This window comes from Peromyscus californicus, unplaced genomic scaffold, assembly GCF_007827085.1.
Source record: "Peromyscus californicus insignis strain IS unplaced genomic scaffold, ASM782708v3 Scaffold_6__1_contigs__length_162567912, whole genome shotgun sequence".
Lineage (NCBI taxonomy): Eukaryota > Metazoa > Chordata > Mammalia > Rodentia > Cricetidae > Peromyscus > Peromyscus californicus.
In genome coordinates this window covers 107168632-107194584 of record NW_026294584.1, presented here as the reverse complement: position 1 = coordinate 107194584, position 25953 = coordinate 107168632, and the positions used below count along the sequence as shown (strand labels likewise).

Here is a 25953-nt window from a genome sequence, read left to right as displayed (position 1 = left end):
GACTGAAATCAGAAATTTGGGCTACATAAGACGACCTGAGCTGGGCAGTGGTGGTGCACACCTTTAATCCCAGCCTTTGGGAGCCAGCAGCAGGTGGATCTCTGAGTTCAAGGCCAGCCTGGTCTACAGAGCAAGTTCCAGGACAGCCAGAGCTACACAGAAAAACCCAGTCTTGGAGGGGGGCAGGGGAGAGGAGGAGGAAGAAGAGGAAGAGGAAGAAGATGACATTGTATTGCAAAACAAATCAAGAATCCTATAAAACTGTGTGCAGACTAGGTTATGAAGGTGTGTTTGGACAAAGACCTTATTATAGTTTGCAGCTCAGACTGAATGGGTGAAAGCTGTTGAACTTCATTTCTTTCTAAAATTATACATGCCTTTCTGGCACAAGGGTCATCTTTACTGTTTCCAGAGTCTAATAAAGCCCTGTTCCCATGGCCTGAATGTCTCCTGAAGGCTCCAAAGTCCTGGATCTTGGCATTCTTTATAGGGCACTACCCTATCTGTTCAGGGACCTAAGGACAGAAATACATGACTATTTCTCCTCTAGGCACACAATAAATGCTTAGTGAATGAACAATACAATCTTAGGGAAAGAATACAATGTCTCTGTGCTTTGCAAACTTAATCCTGGAACTTCGCCTAGATCTTCTGTCTGCTAATTAGACATCCGGTAAGTACAGCTCAGTGCCTGTCTTGAAGTTTATTACATACACCGAGGACATGGATGGGTTCTCCTAAATGGAACGTCAGACTTTCTCACATTCTTCCATCACTGAACAGCACTGCCTCCCACACAGTAATCTGCTGAAAAACAAACGTTTAGGTTGAGGAATATCTACAGAACATGGAGTCAATGTGCAGATAACAAGACTGCTAAACAAACAATTTATTCTGGATTTAAGTTGCAACATTTCCATTGGGGCAAAACAGTTCAAACACAAGTATAGAAAGCCAGCAAACAGACCCAGTATGTTACAATCTCAACTAGGAACTTCTGAATTCTTAACAACTAGGGGAAATAATGAACAATGCAAATGACTAAAAGGGGGAAGGGTTGCAAGCAGCCTCGACTGAAATGAACCACATTCTCCTTTTGCATCTGTTTCAAATGACCACCAAGTTAGTATGGCAAAGGGTCACTGGGCAGTGACCCCTCTTTTGCATCATCTGTGCAGCAGGTTTCTATGTAAAAGAGCAAGATATTTAAAAGCAATTTGGTGCACAATCTTTTGTTCACAGGCAGATTAACCTGTCAAAAACAAGCAATGTACTCACCACATTCTCACACTAGTTCCTAAAAAGAGGGGGAAAAGTCTGCTAGTATTTAGCATAACAATAGATATGAATTCCTCCAAATACACAACTGGATTCTAAATACTATGCAGTTTTACTAACAGGCTCAGAATCACGTTTCTACTGAAATATAGTGCTTAGGGGCCCGGGGGTAGCGGGTGGGGTAGCTGGAGAAGTAGAAAAGATTTCACAAGTAGAAAAGATTTCTTGTACTATTCCATGGGTTTGTTTTCTTCTACTTCCCACCGCATCAACGCACACACTCATCCGCCAATTGTTCTGTGGAGGGGCCCCAACACAGCTTGACCACACAGCTGCCATGACAGGCTTAGAGGCCCAGACACAGCTTCTGTGACAGGCTTACTGACAGGCAACACCCACACCCAGGAAAAGCCAAAGATGACCCCACCCAGGGAGGGCCTACATCTAAGGGAAAAGTACTTGACATCCCAAACATTCCAATCATTAGATAAGGTGGCCAGATGTCCCAGAGTCTAGAACACAACTATTTTTGTTTTACAGATACCCCTAGACAAATGTCAGCCAATCAGGGTCCTGAACCCTGGAAATCCCTTCACCCCAACCTCTGCAATGATAAAAACCCCACCCTGCCTGGACTCTGGGCTCTCTGTTATCACCACTTCGTCGGATAGACAAAGAGATCAAGCCCGGGAGCTTGATGGTAATAAAGGCTCTTTGCTTTTACATGTGGGATTCAGTCTCCGTGGTGGTCTTTCGGGGGTCCCCATGATCTGGGCTTAACAGTTCCCAGCAGCTTTATTTACATTTTTCCCCCTCAGCAACTTCCCAAGCCAAATACCAACCAAATCAGCCAGGGGTTGGTGGAGAGAGTCCACAGGCCTGTGCCTTCAAACTCTGTTGTGTAGACTCCATCCCTGCTTTGCTGAAGGTCAAGTACACTATCATTCCCTGTAACCAAGGAAGCAAAATCGAAGTGTTCTTGCTGTTCTGCCAGCTGCTAAAGCAGTCTTGACTACCATAATGACCTGCTTCTAGGGAAGATGCATACTACTTCACCAAGTCTTCCCTTTACCTAGCCCCCTGTGGCTTTGTTAAATACTCTCCCCAACACCCTTTCCTTTGCAGATCACCCTCCTTTAGTGAGCTTGCAGAATGTTACCATGGAGTCCAAACAACTAGAAGCAATTTCAACACTACATGGAATAGAAAGAAGATTTGGAGAAGATATTCTGCAAACAATATCTTTACTATGCCAAAGCGAATATTTCTACAGATATGGAATCTTCAAGGCACAGGCAACAACATATGGTCTGCACTACATACAAAACCACTCCAAGAACAACAGAACGGACTTGTTTACCTACATTCACTCAACACATGCCCAGCACGCAAACACAGGGCAGAGCTGAGGCCCCAGTCTAAAGTCTAGGTAGGAAGATGGGCAACAAATGTGTCAGAGCATGAAGGATGCCAGAGGTGCACAGGTTGGCTTCAAGTTTCAGCCAACTCTTCTTCTAAGGCCACTGAGGAAAGAGAGCTCCTGAGGCATCAGTGAGTTTAGAGGTGTGGTTTTGCAAATACTAACACTGATACTCTGGCTTTGAGACAAGAATATCTGCTATGAAGCCAGAGCATAATCTTCTGTTTGATACAAGCACACATATCACTTCAACAAACAACCAGTAAATCAAGTTGGACTATGGAAGTAGATCAGTCCACAAAGTGCTTGCCTATCATTCAGTATGCGTAGGTTAGTTAGATCTCCAGCACTGCATAAACTAGGCAAGGTAACAAAGGCTTGTAGTCCCAGCACTTGAAGAGGTAGGTAAAAGCAGGGGCATCAGAAGTTCAATGGCATCCTTGACTACATAGTGGATTCTAGGGCCAGTCTGGGTAATACATAAGACTGCCTCAAAAAGTTTTTCTTTTTTCTTCTTCTGAAGTTTGTATGTGCAATGATTTAAAGCAATGTAAGTTAAACACCCATACACATTCCTCAGATTCTAGAATTCAGGTACTACAATCCAAAAGAACATTTCAGGAAAATGAAGCCTCCTTTTAGAGAAGGTAAATCGAAAGTCCCTCCATCAACAACTACTTAGAATTCCAAGAATTCACTGCCTATATCCAGTAAGTGCCTGTGAAAGGAAAAGAGGGATATGGAGACGCAAAAAGCACGAGGATTAAACTTCTGAGGACCAGAAGGCTCTGCATAAAAATCTCTTCATGCTCTGACTTTATGATTCTACCGATGGGATCCACCATACACAAGTGGCTTTATCCCAAATTATCTAAGAAATAGAAAGGGACTCCTCATTAAGGGTGTGGTGGGGAAGAGTCCACCACCAGCTGCAGAAGCAGAAAATGCTGGATACTGTATAGTTCCACGGAAAGAGGCAGTTCATCAGATACTCAAGCAATTAGACTGGCTCCATAGTGTGGCTCTGCCTAGTTTTATGCAACATTTATCTCAATCTTACTTTCCATCCATCCATCCATCCATCCATCCATTTCCACACACTCAATATGAGTCATATCTTTAAATATAGCAAGTTAGTTTCCATTATGCTCTATCAGATGCTTTGACTGGTAAAGAACAGATATATGTATTGGTGTTAATTTATAATAGAGAAAGGTTAGAATAAATTTTATGTCCCACACTAGGTAATGGGCTGGTAAGTTAAGCTATGTTCTCTTACACAGTACAGCTATGAAAAATTATATTCATGCAGGCTATATATCAACCTGCGGACAGAATAGTCTATAAAACAGCATTATGAAAACACAAAGTAGCATGCACACTGTGGCTACAACTGGATAAATGGATATGAAGAGAGACCAAAAAGAATTTATTCATCCAATAAACAAATTCTATATTACTTTTTAAGACAGATCTCACTACATAGCCCTGGCTAGCCTGGAACCATGTAGATCAAGCTGGCCTCAAACTTACAGAGATGTACCTGCCTCCCAAGAGCTGGAAGTACACTACTATGCTTAGCCCAACAAGCAAAATTTAAGTGCTCACTATACTCCAAGCAAATGTATAGGGCTCAGAGAACACAACAGCAAATATAACAAAAGTCTTGGTCTTCCTAAAGCTTATTTTTATGTGGTAAAGGGCTAGGCCTATAGATAATAAAATCACAGAGGACAAGAAGTAAAACTGGGGTGGAAGAGGTGGGTGAGGATACACAGGTGGTGGCCATCTTATCTCTGATGGTCTTATAAAGAACTTCCAATGAAGGTTACCCTCCAAAACCACAGCTATTACTAAAGTTTGGTACTATGAATGATCTTGTTTTCAACAAATCTAAAATAGGTATTCTTCATATTTTCCTCATTTTTTAAAAAAGAGAAGCTTGTCTTGTAGCCCATCTAGGGAACAAGAAAATTTTTTATTAAGATAAGATATAAAAGTATTCTGTCCTCTTGACTATTAAAGAGTTGCTACTTAAAAAAAACTAGGCTGTTTCTTCACCTACAAAGCTGTACAGAACCATCCTGGTAAGCAACTTAGTTTATGGAAACCATCCAAGCTAAGTATCATGGCTCCTATGCAGCTTTAGGCCCATTCTTTGATTATTCTAAGTCTTTGCTTACTTGTAAAATGGAGCTTAATGCCTCCCTGCTTCATTGAGAGGATTAAATCAAGTAGTTAAGTACAAAGTGTGATGTATTTTAAAATGTACAGCATTCTTGTACTTATTTCTTGTAGAAAATCAAGTGCAGCACTGACCTAAGACCAAGAAAGATGTCCTTATCCAGCAGCAGCAGATGCTCCATTTCTGATATTTTTGTCAACAAAATGGTTTTATTTTCTAATTCACTATTTTCCTGTAACAAGTAAAAGGGTACAACTTCCCAAATCTTTTTTAAAGGACTGAACACTAAACAAAGACCTCAAATGCAGTGAAAATTCAAGACAACCGCAGTTCTATGAAAGAACAGCATTTCTTTGGGCCAAGACACAGTACACGCATTATTTTGGAATACTTCTACATAAGCTATAACTCTCATGTAAGGACACCAAGCTTCCTCATTTTCTCCATTCTTAGAAACAACCCCCTCTAGGCAACTCATTTCTCTTATCACAAGTCTAGTCTTACTTTTTCTAATACCAGTTTTATCATAGATTCACAGTATGCATGTCATTTTCTTACTGCCCTTAAGTCACAGCTTATTTAAGGGTGTAAAACCAGTTGACCTCTCTTATCCTATCAGCTATGGTAATTAGGTATGAGCACTAACTTGAAACACACATTAAAAATAGATTGTTTTCCTTTTATTTCTCCTGAATATAATTACAATATATCATTTGTACACAAATGGCTATATTTCTATTAATATCATTTTTGGATAATAAAAGGATGCAAAAAATGCCAATATATAAAGAGGGCACTGGATTTGATGGAAATGGATCACAATTCATACTCAATGAATTATAAATTAAATCTGAGCTAACTTCAGGTCTATTTACTTCTTGAATGAAAAGCTATATAATTATGTTTTTAAAAAACTACTAAGAATAATAGCTTAGAAGACCCAACTTGACTTTCACAGTTCTTGATTTAGTAATTTTATTTTTAGTCTATAGAAATACTCCCACATGTGAGCCCAATGAAGCATACAAAGATGTTATTTACAGGACCAGTTACATCTGAAAAATTTTAAAAACAACTTAAATACGTGTCACAATGGGGTGGACAAATACAGATCCAGCCTATGCAACATCACAGCCTGGCAAGGAGAACCAGTGTGTCTGTATCTGAGGCTACTAAAACCAACACCAAGTTAACTAACTGACTGATCCTAATGATCAATGGAGCATACGCTTATGTTGAACTTAAAAACTTTGTTTCTGGGGCTTGAGGCACAATTCAGTGGTAGAAATCTGGCATACATGTAAGGCCCTGGGTTCCATCCCTATGACCACTAAAACAAAGCAACACTCCAACAAGGAAACCTGAAAGCTTCTAAATTATATGTGCATCCATGTGTATAAGGAAGGCTAGAAGTTAATACACCAGACTAAAATGTTTAAGAAGTGACCCAGACATATCAGATGCTGACTGTATTGTAACTAAGGCTAAAATGTAAAGATCACTAATGTAAACTCTAGAACTATAAAACTCTATGTAAACTCTAGAACTAGAAAACTGTGGCCTTGGGTTAGGTAACAATTTTAGATATGAATCAAAAGTGTAATTCATAAAAATAAATCAATAAATTAAGTGTCATCAAAATAAAAACCGTTTGCTCTTTGAGGATATGTCAAGAAAAGTAAAAGATAAGACAGGGGCTGGAAAGATGATCAGCAGGTAAAGGCACTTGCGGCCAAACCGGACAACCTAAATTCACTTGATAGGACCTACCTGGTAGAAAAAACTGACTCCTATGGGTTGCCCTTGTACTGCAGCAAGTGTATATACATGTTCTTGAGCACACACACACACACACACACACACACACACACACACACACACACACACAAAACCAAAGATTAGGAGAAGGTATCTCCAATTTCATTTATGATGAAGAACACATAATCCAGGCTATGCATTATGCTTTAATACCAGATCCAGGAGGCAGAGGCAGGTAGATCTTAAGTTTGAGGCTAGTCAGGGCTACATATTGAACTGTCTCAAAAATCAACACACCAACAAACAGATAACTGTGGGAGACCAACCCCCACACTTATTTACCCCAGGAACTCTTGAGGAATGAGGGATAAGAGACTTAGTCAGAAACAAAGGAGAAAGAGAGAAAACACAGGATAAACTAGGGTGGGCCTGGATCCTTATCCATCGGCCCAGAACTTTATTCCAAAGGTCTATTTAAAACAATGCCAAGGTGTGGAGCAAAAGATTGCTAGTTACAATCACCTGGTACCCAAGCCCATGGTCCAATCAACCTTTTAGGCAGTCCTGCTGGGTACAGCCACTAGGAAACCTAGCAGTGGGCTCCAACAGATAACCAATAACCAAAAAAAAAACCTCTTAAAATGCAGTAAGAGAGCAACTCAAAAAACGGGCAAAAGATTTGAACAGATACATCATCAAAGATAATATATGATTGGCAAGTAATCACAAGAAAAGATACTCAGCATCAGTTGTCAGAAGCAGGCAGCACACATTTGCTACTACACATTTGTCACATAGCCTCGGATTACAGATATTGACCATATCAAGAGTTTACAACAACTCAGAGTCTCCTACACTGCTGACAGGAATGTAAAACGATAAACACTTGGAAAAACAATTTAGGACTCAAACTGCATCCTAAATATTTAGGTCTGTATTTATAGATTGTGATTGGCCTTGGTCAAATGCTTGTTTTATAGTGAATAGTGATTAATGCAGACTTATAACTGGTCAAGATGCTAGGAATAAGTGACTGTTGAGGGCTCTGCCCTCAAGAGAACCATCTCTATATCGCTCCTTTCAAGGCTCAGGGTTACACTGAGAAGAGGCAGACAGTGGGAGAAAGCTGTGAAAGACTGTCTTCTAAGACTTGCACTTACAAACTCATAGCAGCTGTAGTTACCTGTGCAGGGAAAGAGCAAGGAGGGGCTCAGGGGTCCCTGGTCCTTCCCCCAGAGAGATACCGGCAGGGGATGGGTGACAGTGGTGTAGCCACTGTCAAGTTACCCAAGCACCAAAGGATTTGTCACACCTATGACCACACAGTGGCTCTAGAGGAGGAGGGAGATGTCTTAGTTAAAGGTTTCTATTTCTGCAATAAGTATGACCAAAAGCAACTTGGAGAAGACAGGGTTTATTTTATCTTATACTTCCAGGTAATAGTCCATCACTGAGGGAAGTCAGGGTAGGAACTGAAGAAGCAGAGGCTATGAAGGAACTTCTTTCAGCTTTCACCCTGATATCTGGCTCTGGGTTTTTATTATAAGACCATTTAGGACTTGCGCAACAGGGGTCCTCTGTTGAAGACCACAACAGTGGCATACATGGAAGCTCTGAAGAAAATCTGTGCACTGAAAATATTTGGCCTTGAGTTCAGACTGTCACTATTGTATACCAGCAGAAGCAACAAAAATCTCAGTGCAGGTGACTTAGAGTCAACCTTAGAACAACACATCTGTTGCTGCAGTGTCACATTAGATTACTTTCCTAAAGATAGCCACCAAGGTCTATTCCCTTATTTGGCCATTTCCTCTTCCTGAGACTCACAACCAAGGTCCAGCTATCAAAGTATAGAAGAAGTCCAGCAATCAAAAGCCCCCTTTGGCTACCCTAATTAACATGCCCAATCAAAATTAACCAACTCATCCCAACACGGCGGCTCCCCCTTTCCCTTTATAAACTGCCATTTGTCTGTGTGCCACATCTGTCTCCTCTCTATCCAGAGGCAGTCCTTTGTCCCTCCAGGGCAAATATCCCTCCTCTTTCTCCCTTGTTTCTTTTCCTTTCTCTCTGGTCCTTTATCTCTTGAACTGTATAAAAAAGAAAAAGTGAACTGAGCACAAGCATCCAGCACTGTCTGCTGCCTGGCTATGGTTGCAATGTAACCAAGTGCTTCAAGCTCTTGATGCGTTGACATACCACAATGGCCTGTACCTCCAATCGTGAGGCAGAATAAACCCCTCCTTCCTGTACTAGTTATTTTTCTTGGCATACCACAATGGCCTGTATCTCCAATTGTGAGGCAGATTACCCTCCTTCCTGTACTAGTTATTTTTCTTGGTATACCACAATGGCCTGTACCTCCAATCGTGAGGCAGATTACCCTCCTTCCTGTACTAGTTATTTTTCTTGGTATACCACAATGGCCTGTACCTCCAATTGTGAGGCAGATTACCCTCCTTCCTGTACCAGTTATTTTTCTTGGCATACCACAATGGCCTGTATCTCCAATTGTGAGGCAGATTACCCTCCTTCCTGTACTAGTTATTTTTCTTGGTATACCACAATGGCCTGTACCTCCAATCGTGAGGCAGATTACCCTCCTTCCTGTACTAGTTATTTTTCTTGGTATACCACAATGGCCTGTACCTCCAATTGTGAGGCAGATTACCCTCCTTCCTGTACCAGTTATTTTTCTTGGCATACCACAATGGCCTGTATCTCCAATTGTGAGGCAGATTACCCTCCTTCCTGTACTAGTTATTTTTCTTGGCATACCACAATGGCCTGTATCTCCAATTGTGAGGCAGATTACCCTCCTTCCTGTACTAGTTATTTTTCTGTTGCTGGGACAAAATGCCATGACCAAATGCAACCTAAGGAAAAAAGTTTATTTTGGTTTATGGTTCCAGAGACTCCATAATGGTGAGAGAGGCATTAGAGCAAGCAGATGGAGGAGACACTGACAGATCACAACTTCAACTAAAAACACACAAAGCAGAGAGAATGACCTGAAAGTGGAGGAGACAATGAACTCTCAAAGCTACTCCAAAATTGCACCACCTCCCCAAACAGCACCATCAACTGGGGACTACCAGTTCAAATATGTGAGCCCATGGGGACATTTCCATTCAAAATCACCACAATTCCTTAAGTGGCTTTTGTCAGGGAATTTTACCACAGCTCCAGAAAAGTAACCTAGAAACTCAGCCATCTCCCAGAAACCCACATTAGTTTTTGTTGTTTTTTGAGACAGGGTCTCTCAACTGAGCCTAGAGCCCATGGATTCAGCTAGACTGCCTAGCCAGCAAGCCCTCAGGATCCCCTTTTCTCCAACTCTCTGTTGCTGGAATTGCAGGTATTTACTGCCCACCCTGCTTTTTGTATGTGGGAATGAGGCATCTAAACTCATGTCCTCAAACTTCTGCAGCTTGTAAGCACTTTACCAACTGAGCCATCTCCTCAGCCCCTGAAATTACTACTTGAAAATGAAGTCTAGAGCTGGAGAAATGGCTCAGTGATTAAGAGCATTGACTGCTCTTCCAGAAGTCCCAGGTTTCATTCCCAGCAACCACACAGCAGCTCTCAACAGTCTATAACTCCAGCCCCAAGGGATTTGATGCCCTCTTCTGGCCTCCTTAGGCACCAGACACACATGTGAGACACACATGCATGCAGGAGAAATACTCATATACATAAAAATAAATTAAAAATGTTTAAAGTCTAAATAAATGGAGAGTTACCACAATGAATCAAAAGACTCAAAACTCAATATTTTTCAAGGCAATTATTGCTGAATGTGGTGGCATACGCCTTTAATTCCAGCACTGGGGAGGCAAAGGCAGGTGGATCTCTGGGAGTTTGAGGAAAGCCTCAAACTTGGGAGAGAGAGAAAGGAAGAGGTAACCTATGAAGATGGAGAATACAAACGGAGAACCAGCTGTGGTGGCAGGAGCCTATAAATCCCAGGAAGGAGGCAGAGGCAGAAGCAGGAGAATCCTGAGTTCTATGCCAGCTTGATCTGTATATTGGGACTCTAACTCAAAATTATAAAGGGAAAAAGAGAGAGAAATTTCAGTGGTGAATTGCTTGCCAAGCATGAACAAGGCCCTCAGTTCCTTCCTGGGACCACAATGTGTGTCAAAGAGAGGGAGGAGGAGAGGGAGACAAGAGAAGGAAACAGAGAGTGTATGGGAGAGGGAGCATGAGCAAGAGTGCTTGCCAGCCAGCTACTGCTCCTGTACTCCACAGATACCTCGGCCTGGGAGGCTGAGGTGGGAGGATCACTTGTGTCCAGTGTCCAGGTACTCAAGACTAGTCTGGGCAACACAGCTAGAACCTGTCTCAGGAAAAAAGTGAGTGAGTGAGTGAGAGAGAGAGAGAAACAATTCAATTAATTAAAAAGGGGGAATAAAGCCAGGTAGTGGTGGCACAGAATTTTAATCCCAGTACTCGGAGGCAGAAGCAGGCGGATCTCTGAGTTCGAGGCCAGCCTGTTCTACAGAGTGAGTTCCAGGAGGTCTACACAGAGAAATCCTGTCTTGAAAAGCCAAAGAGAGAGAGAGAGAGAGAGAGAGAGAGAGAGAGAGAGAGAGAGAGAGAGAGAGAGAGAGAGAGAGAATGGCCTCTTCACTGACATTTTCAAAAGCAAAATTCAAAGCAGAAGACATTAATATGATGCCTTTGAAATTTTAAGTAAAACTACTTAACAGATTTCCCCCCCTCAACTATCACTAAATATGGGAACATAAAAACATGTTTACATGTATAAGAACAACAAAAAAATAACTATGATACATCCTCTTTTTTGCATTAAGGCAAAAAGCAAAACCAATGAGATTTCAGAGAACAAAGAATCCAAAACAAGGAAGAGATCCAGTCAAAACAATCCTGAAAAAGAGAAAGCAGGCTGTTTTACACTTTATCAAAAGGCTTCTGTAATCAAAACAATATGGCACAGTCATAAAGACAAACTGATGAAACTGAACAGAACTTAAGCCTTAAGGACATTAAGCTAAGTGAACTAAGCCAGTTGCAAAGGAACAATCGCCAACAAGTTCACATTAAATGGATGATAGGTTGTCCCCCAGGGTTTGAGAACAGGGTATTGCTATTTAATGAATTAACATTTGTAAGATCTGTCATAAAATTTACATTGCAAGTGTAAGTAACACTAAGTATACTATATACTGAAAAGTCGTTAAATTTCACACCATGTGGTTTTTACCAATATAGGTAGTGGAGTAGGGGAGGCACAGAAATAAACCTCTGCAGGAATGTCAAATGTTTCTTGACAAGGATGCCAAGACATTCAATGGGAGAAAGGACAAGTTTTCAGAAAGTTGTGTTAAGAACAATACATACCAAAAGAATGTTGCCAGGTCCATGCCTTGTAGACAAATTACAAAGTCTTCATGACATTGGATTTTGCAATAAATCCTTGGATATGATTATCAAAATCAAGGAACCAAATGAAAAAAAAAATTAGAATTCATCAAAATAAACTTTTGGTGTGGGTAGGTAAAGAAAGAAGGAAGAATGGAAAAGGTGGGTTGATGGGCACTAAATTAATGAACAAAGCTTAACAGAGCATTATTCAAGTGGCTCACAACCACTTGTAGCTCACAACCACTTGTAGTTCCAGCTCCAGAGCCTCTGGGAGCACATTAACTCACACAGGCACACACCCATACAAAAATAAATCAATCTTTAAAGGACACTACTGAAAGAATAAAAAGGCAAGCCACAGAAAACAAGCCTTATTTGCAAAGCAAATATATAATAAGATTAATAATCAACAAAATTTAGTGAGCAAAGAGATTGACTAGGTATTTATCCAAAAGACAACATATATATGGTCAATAAGCACATGAAGTGCTGCTGGATGTTACTAATTGTTAGGGAAGCGCACAGTGAGACACCACAGTGAGATATCACAGTGAGATACCACATCATTATTTATTAGAATGGCATTTATCAAAACAAAAGACATAACAGAAAACAAGTGCTACTGAGGACATGACAGTAACACTTGTGTGCTCCTGGTGGAAATGAAAAAGGTGTGGTCACTATGGAAAACAGTAAAAGTGGTCTCTAAAACTTGAAGCACAGAATCATCACATGGTCCAGTAACTTCACTCCATATCCAACAGAACTGGAAGAAAGGTCTTAGATATTTCATAGCAGCATTCCATTAGTGGAGAGGTGAGAGAAAGCAATCCAAATGTCTATCAATGAATGAACAAACAAAACATGGTATATAGCTGCAACTGAACAGTATTCAGCCTTAAAAAGGAAAGAAATCATGACAGGTGCAACAAAATACAGCAATCTTATGGACATTATGCTCACTCAAGTAAGCCAGACACAAAATGATAAATCCATAACTCTGTTAATAGAGGTACCTAGAATAATCAAATTCACAGAAACAGAACAGTGGTTACTAGGGTGTTACTAGGCGGGGTGGGTTATCAGTATTTAATAGGAAAAGAGTTTTTGTTTGGGATAATGACAAAGTTCTGGAAATAGGTAGGGTATACCATGTGAACATACTTAGTGTCACTGAGCTGGACTTCTGGTTCAGATGGAACCTAGTATGTCTATTTTACAGTAATAAAAATGGGTAAAATGAGAATCTTAAGATCTTTATATTTTATCTCCAAGAAAAAAGTTCTTAAAGAAAAAGATACTGTCTAGATTTGATAAGTCAAGAAGTAACAAGGCAAAGACATTTTTATAAGCAGAAGATAAGTAAAGATAGCAAATTTAGACATAAGGATAAGGTGAGGGAGGCCTGGTTCAGGAGTCTACTATGTTTGCTGTTTTAAGTCTATACTAATGTTGGCCTAAATTCATGTGATTTATGTATGTAATGTACTTCTTTGAAAAAAAACATGGGAACTTATGCGTCTAGCTCTTAAGAGGGTAGAGAAATCAAATTTATTCATAAAAGTTGGACAATCCAAGACTCAGATGACTGCTTTCTCCCCTTTGAGGATGTGTCCTTGCCAGTACTGACTGAGAGAGCTCCAGTTTTAAACATTCCCTTCCATGGAAACAGGAAGTTTTCTGCAATGAAGATATAAGCCCTGATGATAAAAGAGCAATGAAAGTTGTTAAGATTTAGACTTTCTCCACAGATCAAAGAGTGACTAAGAAGCTAGGAGTGGTACCTACGAGTAAACTTTAGCTAAGCATATATGTACGGATCCAGGAATTTATCTGTGGAATTAATACTAATGTTAATTTCTTCCCCTAAAGAATTCATGATGGCCTTTTAGGGCAATGTACATACATATCAAGTCAGCCTCAACAGGAAATCCTTATTAAATATAAAATAATCCTGAATACTTGAAAGAAATCAACAATTATTATCAAAGTAATTATTCCTGTCACAAATTAAAGTGACAAATACAAACACTGAAGCCTCAATATTTTCATAGTTCTGATATTTCTTTTAAAATATATTTCTACAGGCTGAAGAAATGGCTCAGCAGTTAAGCACACTGGCTGCTCTTCCAGAGAACCTGAGTTCAATTCCCAGCACCCACATGGCAGCTCACAACTGTCTGTAACTCCTGTTCCAGGGGATCTGACATACTCACATAGACATACATGCAGGCAAAACACCAATGCCCATAAAATATAAGTAATTCATTTAAATATATATATTTCTAGGGGCTGGAGAAATGGTTCAATGGTTAAAAGCACTGGCTGCTCTTCCAGAGGACTGGGGTTCAATTCTTTGTACCCACATGGCAGCTCACAACCATCTTTACTCTAGTTCCAAGGGTTCCAATGCTCTCTTCTGACCTCTGCAAGCACTGCACACACATGGTGCACAGATATTCAGGCAAAACTTACATAGATTCATTCACACATGTCTTTTCTTTCAATGTCCATTCTTTGGTAAATTTGTCTTTGCTTCAGAAATGTAATTCAAAAATGCAAATCTTCATTTTTTCTAAGGGTACATAGTTGTAATATAAAACAGTACAAAAACCTGTTACTCATTTCTGCTACAATAAGCTCTTGGCTAATAACGCATTTTTGAGGCTTGGCTTCTCATTTATAAAATGTAAATAGTAACAGTACAACTTCAAAAAGTTATCATCAGAGTTAACCTTGCATAGGTTCTGGTTTACTGAATATTCAAGTATGTTATAAGTGATGATAGATAGAGCAATGACACTTTTCAAGGCCTGGCCTTGACTACACCTTCTACACCTCATGTTGCCTAGAGATACCAAGCTGTTTCATGCCTCAATCCCTTTTCTTGAGTTTCTCCTCATGTTAACCTGCCTAGAATCTGCCACAAAATTCCTCACTCTACTTACCTAGATCTGTCTGATAAATGTTTGTCACTGAAGAGCCATCTAGTGCACACAGTGTTATAGTTACTGGTACTCCTTATCTGGGTCTTGTGAGCATCCTCATATTTCAGTACTACAGACAGTAGCAAGTGGTTAAATAACCTGGTCTACCATTGTACAGTAACAAGTATATAAGAAACTAAGACACAGCCTTAGAGTTAAAATTAGTGCACAATAGGAATCAGATTCTGTTGACTTGGGGCTGAGGTAAAATTTCAAGTCACCTTATTGTATATACCACCCTGCCCATGCAGAAAAATCTTACCAACATCTGCTCTTGTCATTTTATTTTTATTTAGTGTTAACATCCTTCTTTGGATATGAATTATGTGCTGACTTCCTTGGGACTGCTTTGAAAACCACAGAGCACACTGATTTCTACCCTTTCAAAAGCAAGGGTGCCAGCTATTGTGCTAGCCCCTGACACTCACCTCAGCCACCTGCTGGGTCCCCACTCTGTGCTGAACCAGCCCCTCCATATTTGTAGCCATGGTGAAGCAAGATCATTAGAGAACCTGTTTGGAAAGATGCAGCAACTTCTATCAGGTGTGGAAAACCAGGCTACTTGAAAATTATTACTCATCAAAATTCATCTTTGATACTGTCTTACAAGGACTATGCCTTCTACAGGAGACAAAGCCAGCAGGGTAAGCATATCTGGATATGCCATAAAATCAGTGTACCAAAATTTGTAGAAACATTTCAATTAGGAAATTTCTCTTGCTAGATATAAATACAGAGGAATGCGGGGCTTTACCTATCAGGTCTTCTTGGTTTTGACTGTTGGGTTCACCTCTCAGAGAGGTGGGAACTACACATAACTTTATGGATAGCTCTTGGTCACAGCACACTGAGTAAAAATGTGGCTATCTGAGAAAAGTATGAAGTTAACTTTAGATAGAGTACTAGTTTGCTTGACTGCTATCTAAACTTTTATGATTAGTGGCAATATGAGACGCAAAACCATGCCCAGCTTATACACTTCACTTACAGGCTGAAAAGACAAACAGTAATCACCAACAAAGAGACAAAGTATATGCTAACAAGAACAAAGTGCCCATCAATTTATTTTTTTTAATAATTTTTATTTTATGTGCATTGTTGTCTTGCCTGTGTGTATATCTGCATTGAGAGTCCCCTGGAACTGGAGTTAGACAGTTGTGAGCTGCCATGTGGGTGCTGGAAATTGAACCTCTGGAAGAGCCAGTCAGTGCTCCTAACCGCTGAGCCATCTTGCCAGCCCCTCAATTTAATAATATATATCTGAGACAGGTTCTCACTTTGTAACTCTGGCTGGCCTGGAACTCACTCTGTAGACCAGGCTAGTCATGAACTCACAGAGATCCACACCTGCCTGTTCCTCCTGAGTGCTGGGATTAAAGGAGTATACCACCACACCTGAAGATATGTGTGTATATATATACATACATACATACACACACACATATATATATGCCCCTAATTTTCCAATAATAGAAAAAATATATTTGATGCCATCACTTACAAATCTCGAGGAAGATCATTTAAAGATCAAAAAGCCTGCTAGCCTCCTAGGTCAGAATCATTTAAACACAGTTACTGCTGATCAAATAGAATCTTCATCTCTTCTGGCCACAAAGACAGATCCCTGAATACCCCCTCAACACTTTTCAGTAACTTTACTACAGAGAAGCTAGGGTTTATTTGGGACAATTCATTACCATCTAGACAAGTCCCAGGCTCAATAGGAAAATAGGCTCTGGCAGAATTATGTTCAAGATTTGCACATAATAACTGTACAGTGTTACTGTACAATATTTCTGTTTGTAATATACACAGATGCACACAGAGCTCATTTGCATGCTTGGACTAGTATATAATGAATACAGTTTCACAAAGCACCTTTTTATAACATTCCTACCTATAAGGCACAGATCTCCAAGCTTTTTAACTGTGGTCATTCTCTGTATTTTTCTACCCACTTTTAGGTAACCACTTCTATTACTGTTAATTCCCATTCAGATTGCTTTATTGCCAAAACAATGAGTGGTAAACGAAATGTGAAACTGTGGCTGACAACATAAAAAGACCTAGAACAGGTACTGCATCAACAGGAACATGACACCAGATCACAGGTCAGTGATTTACCTCCACATAATAAGGCCAGTCATTCCTTCTTCTTACTCCAAGTTGTTTTCTTTCTTTCAGAATGTATGGGGCTAAGGACCAAATCTAGATGACACAGGAGAAGCATATGTTCTACCAGTAAACTACATTATCAGCTACTGTGGGATGTCTTTCTGCATGCTGTAAGTATGTGTGGTTCCCACTGAATAATAAATAAAGCTGTTTTGGCCTATGGCAAGAAAGCTTACAGCCAGGTGGGAGATCCAAGCAGAGATACAGAGAAGGGCGGGAGGGGAGAGAGATGCCAGCCACCACCAACGGAGCAACAAGATGCCAGCAGACCAGTAATGGTACGGCTACATGGCAACATATAGATTAATAGGAATGGGTTAATTTAAGATGAAAGAGCTAGCTAGCAAGAAGCTGAAGCCATAGGCCATACAGTTTGTAATTAATATAAGCCTCTGAGTGATTATTTTATAAACGGCTGCGGGACTGCGGAACCATGAGGCCAGGCGGGACCAAGAAACTACGGTTACAACCAGCCTGTTTATCTTTTTAATAAGTAAGTAAAACTTTTGTTTCTAGGAGAAAAAACCAAGATGCAACACAGAACACTTTGGTTTTTGTTCTGTTTTGGGCCTTGCTATGATTTGGTTCAAACTTAGAGAAACATCTACATGTGTGAAGTCTAGACTTGCACTATTCAACAAAGAAAATAACTCAGAGTAAATGATAGCCAGTAGGTTAACATATAGTAAGAACTAAAATCAAGACAGAGAGCCACTCATTTTATAATTCTGAAACATTATAAGTGTTCCTGCTGCCAACTGTAGTTTGAGTAAAAAATAAGTGACTCTGAATACATGGAATAATGTTAGAGATTTATTACTGAATACTATAGAAACATCAGAATATTCATTAAAAGGCACATCTTTCATGGAGTTTCCTATAAACAACTGTTTAAATTTCAAGCTTAGTAACCCAGAAAGCTTACTGTAATGGTCCACTTTATGACTTCTTTTTGCTTTTGTTTTATATTGTTGAGGACCAAATTCATAGCCTTAAGCATGTTATCACAAAACTGAAATCCTAGCCTGAATCACTTTAAATCTGCAGGGCCAATCAACTTAAGATAGTTATGAGTGTCAAAATAATTCTAATAACCAGTATCTCTAAATATTAAGTCGGGGCTGGTGAGATGGCTCAGAGGTTAAGAGCACTGGCTACTCTTCCAAAGAGTCTGAGTTCAATTCCCAGCAACCACATGGTGGCTCACAACCATCTATAATGAGATCTGGTGCCCTCTTCTGGCCTGCAGGCACACATGCAGGCAGAACATTATATACACAATAAATAAATAAATCTTTAAAAAAAAAAATTAAGTCAGAAAAGAATACACCTGTTAGGCTTTAAAAAGCTAAGCATTCTGGATACTATTTGATTGTGTAAGTGTATACATTTGTAAATGTCTTTTCCCATTTTCTGTTTACTTTCTTTAACATGTCTTGATGAACAGAGGTAGGATACTAATGCTGAATGGGTCAGTATTTGAGCAGTTTGTATTAATTTCTTCACTTATTAGCATATGATGGGGAAGCATGTATATGTGGTGGTACACATGTGGAGGAGGTTAGAGGACAATTTGCAGTTGATTTTTTTCTGCCTTTACAAGGGTTCTAAAGATTGAACTCAGATCACCGAGCTCACAAACACCTACCTCACACCATCCTGCCAGCCCTGGCAGCCTGCATTTTTATGTTTTAAGGACATTCTATCCTATCCTAGGATTATAAATACCATAGTACGTATTTTTATTGTAAACACTAAAGAGTGTTATCACTCACATTTTTAAGTTCTTGATCCATCTTCCCATTGGTTTTTTGAGTCTGATGAGTGAGGCACAGACATCAATTTGCCAGCACCACGCACTGAACCACATATTCTTTTCATCACTAATCTGTAACTCAGGTTTCCTACTGAGTGTGAATAAAATGCCAGGTTCTCTATCCCACTACTGGCTATTTATCTTTCTGTTTGTACCACCATTATTTCACTGTCACACCTTTATAGGTCTTGAATTTTGGACCATCTCTTGAATTCCTGTAATTCTTGATCTCAGTGTTGCTTTTCTACCCTCCAAGCAGCTTCAGCCATCAACTGCTAAATAAAATGAAAGAGGAGGAATGTATGCCTCCTGAAAAGACAAGCAGAGACAGTGAGAGTAAGAACAAGCAGAAAAACTGCAGACAGCTGTGATTCCAACAGACAGACTTATATCCAACTAGAGCAAACAAGAGAGGGAGTTTCAAAACTGGTTCTTCATTTAACCATGTTAGAAAACATGTTGTCATAAACCAAATCCTATTCTTATGTATAAAAGAAAAGGAAGCTTCTCCTTGGGGGTATCACAATGCAAAAAGCAAGCAAAATAAAATCTCAAGTGATGTCAGGAAGCAGGGCTGTGGGGGTATCTTTAACTCAGTGCTCCTGAAATAAAGATAATGTGAACAATATTCTCTCACCACTATACAACCACAGACACAAAAGTCATATGGGGAGGAGGAGGTCAGAGCCCTTGGAGCAAAGTATGGAGCATCAGTTTTCAACTAGAGGGCATCTCCCTTCCAAAAATGACAAGCTCCAAAGAACAGTAGTAGTTTGAAAACTTGTAGTCACTAACTTCATAACTGAAATCTAGAAACAACAAAACACCAAAACTAAAATCTATTACTACAGAAACAGGCTTTTAGGACCTGGGAGAACTGGAGGTGTGGCTCAGTGATAGAGAGCCTGCTTAGCATGTGCAAGGCCCTGGGTTTGATCCCAATCACCAAAAAGAAAAACAGCTTTTAAGGAAAACCGTCTTGGCTTATGGAGGTAAGCTTAACAACACCAGTAGTAATCAACAGGTGTTGATTGTTTTATTTAATAAGCACTGTGGACAGAACAAGCTACCCCAAGGAATCCATTTTTCTTTTTTCTTTGGGTTTTTTCCAAGACAGGGTTTCTCCGTGTAGTTTTGGTGCCTGTCCTGGATCTCGCTCTGTCCTCGAACTCACAGAGATCCTCCTGGCTCTGCCTCCCGAGTGCTGGGATTAAAAACATGTGCCACCACCGCCCAACCGGAATCCATTTTTCTAGTGAGTTTTGCTCTTAGAGAGCCTATCTTGAAGGATGCTGTGCAGGGTGCCCATCAGGTATCTCCATCTGTTGGTTATTGTGCTGCTTTCTGTTCCCAATAAAGGGTTGTCTGGTTTGCTTTCAAAAAAGAAAAAAAGAAAGAAAAAAAAAGAAAAAGAAAACCCAACTAATTGCCAGAAGACCTATAAAGACACAGCACTCCAAGTAAAAACTTGGTAAGTTCCAACTAGCCCCACCAACCTTTATTAAGTAACTGCTTTGACCAGACAATGAGTTAAAGGTTGAGAATTAACAAAATCAGGGAGTCCTGTCCTTGATGAACCTGATACAATTTGAAAGATATGCTGAGTGTCCCAAGGAAGAAGTAACGCCCTCTGCTGGGGGAGCTAATGAAGATCTTAAAGAGGGGTAAGTTGCCTCAGTGAGTAAAAGCACTTGCCCTCAGGCCTGACAACCTGAGTCAGAGCCCCAGGATCCACATGGTAAAATGAGAGAATCAACTTCCTCAAGTTGTCCTCCAGGTGCATGCTCCCCTTCTCGGCACAAATACAAAATAAATTAATTAAAAATCTTAATGATATGTTTAAACTAGGATTTGAAAAGTGGAAATGTATCAAAGAAAGGGAGAATGGAGAGTATTCTAAGCATAAAGCCAGTTCTTAGGAAACCAGCGGTCTGACATAGAATGGGTGGGGTATTTGAGGAACAGCAGGTAATATGCCAAAAACTATGGAAGAGGTTAGAGACTGACACTGTGGATGCTGGGGGAACCACCAATAATTTTAACATTATCATATCTGATCCTCAACAAAAGAAAACTTTTTTATGATAGCAGGGTGGAGGTAACAGAAAAAGGCATGTTACAGTGGGGGGGGGGGTGGCAGTAAGGAATCACAACAACAGTAAGAAAGTAAGAAATGAAGGTAGATCCTTAAATTTAATTTGAACTAATGAGTTTATCCAGGACAGCATATGATGATAGCAGGGCACAGTAAACAAAAACTGGTGCAGACCATAAGGTAATGCTGTGGGATGTTCTGTATGGCAAATGTGTTGCTCTGATTGGTTAGCAAATAAAACACTGATTGGCCAGTAGTCAGGCAGGAGGAAGTATAGGCGGGACAAGGAGGAGAAGAATTCTGGGAAGTGGAAGGCTGAGTCAGAGACACTGCCAGCCACCACGATGACAAACAGCATGTGAAGATGCCGGTAAGCCACGAGCCACTTGGCAAGGTATAGGTTTATAGAAATGGATTAATTTAAGATATAAGAACAGTTAGCAAGAAGCCTGCCACGGCCATACAGTTTGTATCCAATATAAGTCTCTATGCTTACTTGGTCGGGTCTGAGCGGCTGTGGGACTGGCAGGTGAGAGAGATTTGTCCTGACTGTGGGCCAGGCAGGAAAACTCTAGCTACAGGGTAATGAGCACAAATGAACTCTTCCAGACTCACAAAAGACTGACAGCTCATGAGATCCTGTCTTCAGTTAAGCTTACCCACCCTAACAGTGAACCAGGTTCTTGATGGGACCACCTGGTCTCTCTCAGCAGCCAGGAAGTGTGGCTATACCACTCAGCAACGCAGAAACTATCTTTAGTAACAGGAGACTAGGAACCTATCTTTTCCTTCCATGATCAACTGACTCAATCACTCATGCTTACGCACTGCATGCCAGATGAAGAGCTTCACAACAGCAAGGATTAGGTAGTAAGACCCTAACTAAAAATCAGTATCTAATGAACATCTGAAAGATACAGAAGGGAGGGAGGGAGGGAGGGAGGGAAGACCGGCTGAGACGGAACACACCTTTAATCCCAGCACTTAGGAGGTAGAGACAAGCTAACGGCCTGTGAATTGGCCAGTGTTGTCTACACAGTGCATTCCAAGCCAGCCAAAGCTACATGGTAAGACCTTGTCTCACAAAAAAACAAAACAAAAAGCCAAAAAAAAAAAAAAAAAAAAAAAGAAAAGATACTACTGGATAGAATTTCTTAATATAGTTTTAAGTATATTCTGTTAGAAACTTATTTATGTCCATGGGACAATAAAAATCTGGCAAACACAGAACCACAGACTAGATCAGATTAGGATTTGGAATTAAGACATGAAAAATCAAAGTTTAATATAATACAAATGTTCTTCAATAGCAAACAGGCTCCTTAGATGCTTCTAAGGCCAAGCTTAGATCCCACACCCAGTCATCAAAATCCTGATGCTTTTTAAGACTCAAGATCACATACGTCTCTGGGTCATGTGATTTCCTGCCTACCATGGCCATACAAAGGAAACTAGTTTCTTCCATTAAGTAAAAGGAGAAATGAGCCGGGCGATGGTGGCGCACGCCTTCAATCCCAGCACTCGGAAGGCAGAGGCAGGCGGATCTTTGTGAGTTCGAGGCCAGCCTGATCTACAGAGCGAGATCCAGGAAAGGCGCAAAACTACACAGAAAGAAACCCTGTCTCGGAAAAAAAAAAAAAAAAAAAAAAAAAAAGGGAGAAATGATATTCATGTGGAGGGGATGGGGGGAGAGCCGGAGAAAACAGGAGCTTTCACAGCCATGTTGTTCCTATGCTACTGGGGCACTGCTACAGGTTTCTGTGTAAAGACTGCTCCAAAACTTTGCACTTTGCACACTGTGGGTGGCCTCCTCATCCTACCAAAGACCCAAGTGTAATAATGGCGATGCCAATTCTGTTTCTGTTAGTGTGGGTCTGGGGTAGGCAACTGGAATAGCAGGACAGTCTTCTGGGCACCTATAACCTATTTTGTGTCAAACTAGGCCTGTTTTGATCCTCAGCATACCTGAGCATAATATATAAGCTCCAACAAGAAAGCCAGGAGAACAAACTCACAAGTAAACTTGTTTAAAGTGGCCCAGCTGCTAATGAAGTGCTAGGATTCCAACTCATACCTCTCTGACTTTAAAACTCACACTATTACCTCTAGATCAATCTCAGTACTCTTCAAAATAACTTCCCAAGAAAAACACAAAGTCAAGGAAGAAAAACAGAAATAGTTACCTATCTCTTTCATTCATAGGCTAGAACATTTAATAACTAATATAAAAAACTACTAATTCCTAAATGTGAAGCACTTCAGTACTGCCATCAGGAATTTATGATCCAGCTCTACCATGATGAGTTCTTAGGAATTCAAACATACTTTTAATATTTTAGCTATACAGTAACTATACTGACCAGAATTGTGGAGACAGAAAGTATAACAGTGAGAATAACTTAACACTTTTAAATAAAAACTTTACTGAACTACAACATACAAATACAAAAGTTCTCAAACTGTAAACACTGTGATGACAGTCTACTAACAGAACACATAGTCACACCAAAAAAAAAAAAAGTACCAGCAGCCTGAAGTCTCTGATGAACCTCCCCTGTTGTCATTAACTTTTCCTTTCTTTTCCTGATATTATCAGGGAAGATTTTGGCTTGTTTTTGAACTATATGTGATATACTTTGTCTGATTTCTCTCGTTCATTATTATTTTGCGAAAACTATAAGCACTCCATTTTCATTACTGTCTAGCACTCTAACATATGACCATGCCACAAGCCACTCATTTACAGCTTTTGAGTGTTCAGCTTGTTTCCAGGCTGGAGGTCTTATGACCAGTGCTTCTGTGCATAGTTTTACTCATGCCTTATGGTAACTGAGATCTTGCCCTGGCTTGTCTTTAACTCAGTTATCCTCCTGTCTCTGCTGGGACCAATGGTGTAAGCCACTAAGCCCACCAGGTCTTAGTTTTTATTTGTAGTGCTAAGTACAAGTTCTACCACTGACATCCACTCCCAACTCCTTTTACTTATTTTCATTTACTTTTTAGCTTTTGCTTTTCTAAGATCCTCACTATGTAGCCCAGGATGGCCTCAAACTTGCCATCTTCCTGCCTCACACCCTAGGCAGGCCCAGAATTTAGTGTCTCTTAGTTTGTCACCAACTACAATAAGTATTACTGATTCTGTCTATGATCACTACCTTTAGTTCATTTATGCTCCTGTCACACACTAGAAGATGCAGAACTGAGATCACAGTCGTGCACTACTACACCTGATTCAATCACACACACCCCATAAGGGGCTATCTTGTACTTCTTCATAAAAACATAATAATTTCATTTCTTAAAAAACTTGTGTTAACTAAGTCAATACACATATTCTAATCACCAGCCTTTTCAGCTGAGGACTGATATAATACCACTTGTGACAATCTGCTTTTCACCTTGATAAAACAAGACAATAGTTACAAGGTATTCACCTAATCAACCTAGTAAAACCTTGTGTTGCTGCAGAATGGGGGTGTGGGAGAGGGGACAATGGGTAATATAAAGACATTTCTGAAATGTTCTATTAATACACAATCAGATTCACTGTAGAATAAAAGGCCCTGGGGAAAATACAAAGAGAAACTTTCCAGCACTGGGCAACTTCAAGAGGCATCCAATCAGCCAGGGCTTGGTAGGAATCTATTTTACTTCCTGCATAGCTGTTATTACTTGACAGAGGAGTAAAGGTAAACAAGGAGAGGTTCCCTGGAGAGTCCTCACCTATGAGTCCAATCCCACCAGCCTCCTTCTCCTCCTAACAGCTGCCCTGTTCTCCAGGCTCCAGCACTTTCTACTACATCACCCATTACCCGAACTAGAGAAAATTATACTCTTGCAATGAAATTCTTCTTGATTTACATTCTAACACTTCCATAAACCTTTAGGGTTATCAGTAAATACTGACTTTCATTGACATAAGCTTCTGGAGTCTAGAAGTGCCTCATAAAGTCCAGTGAAAAGTCTGCACTAACTTATTCCTTTCTTGTCCTTTACATTCCACTTCCCATCTCTCCAAGATACCCAGATGCCAGGGTGTGAACCTGGTGGAAATATCCCTAAACAAATGCCCCATGCCAATATCCTGAGTTAGGCCTCAGATGCCCCTATATACAGCCCCTTCACTTTGAGCTATGTTAGTTGAAAGTGTTCCCTGGCTGTCATGCCTTTACGCAGAAAGTTCCTCCTGCTTCAACATCAGCTTTCAGGGTAACTGTAATGAGAATGGGTATCCCTGGTATCAGGGTTCGAAGAGAGTGGCAAAGGTTATGAGGAAGGAACAACTCAGCCTCTGGGCAAGTTAAACCTCCAAAGACCAAAGAAGAATCATCTCCTATAGTGTGTAACAAGAATATGAATGAATTTCAGATGATGATCACACACACACAAGAAAAAGGTCAGCCAGTAAGTGGGATATAGTGGCACACAACTTTGATCACAGCACTGGAGAGGCAGAGGCAAGTAGATCTGAGAGTTTCAGGCCAGTCAGAGCTACATGTGATGAGAGAGAGAGAGAGAGAGAGAGAGAGAGAGAGAGAGAGAGAGAGAGAGAGAGAGAGAGAGAGAGAGAGAGAAATCACCAATAAAGCAAGACACTAAAATGGAGAGAATTTATATCAGGTGTGAGGCTGGTTTCAATGAGCTTCAAGGCCACTTCCTACTCTGTTTTTCAAAACAGGGTTGCAGGCCTGCAACTCATTATATGGCCCAGACAGGCTCCAGTCCCCTTATTCACTTGAGATGAGATGCTAAAGTCTGTTGTTTATTTCTTGGCTCTTTTTTTGGAGGGCCTGCCACCCAGCTCCCAAATAAATCACACACCGAGGCTTATTCTTACTTATGAATGCCTGG

The 25953-nt window shown here is 40.3% G+C and overlaps 1 protein-coding gene across 7 annotated transcripts in view; it reads right to left on the bottom strand.

Moving 5' to 3' along the window:
- The window catches only part of Nr2c2 (nuclear receptor subfamily 2 group C member 2), an 89082-nt gene that overhangs the window by 57157 nt on the left and 5972 nt on the right, over window positions 1-25953 (bottom strand). For 2 of the 7 annotated variants that reach the window (XM_052719268.1, XM_052719272.1), the window contains exon 2: window positions 15445-15528. The exons of 3 other annotated variants lie outside the window; for them this stretch is intronic. The gene's annotated coding sequence lies outside the window, so the exon portion shown is untranslated. Of the gene's footprint in view, window positions 1-15444; window positions 15529-17140; window positions 17225-19184; window positions 19864-25953 lie in introns of those variants that run through there. 2 more of the 7 variants (XM_052719270.1, XM_052719273.1) reach the window with 2 other exon arrangements.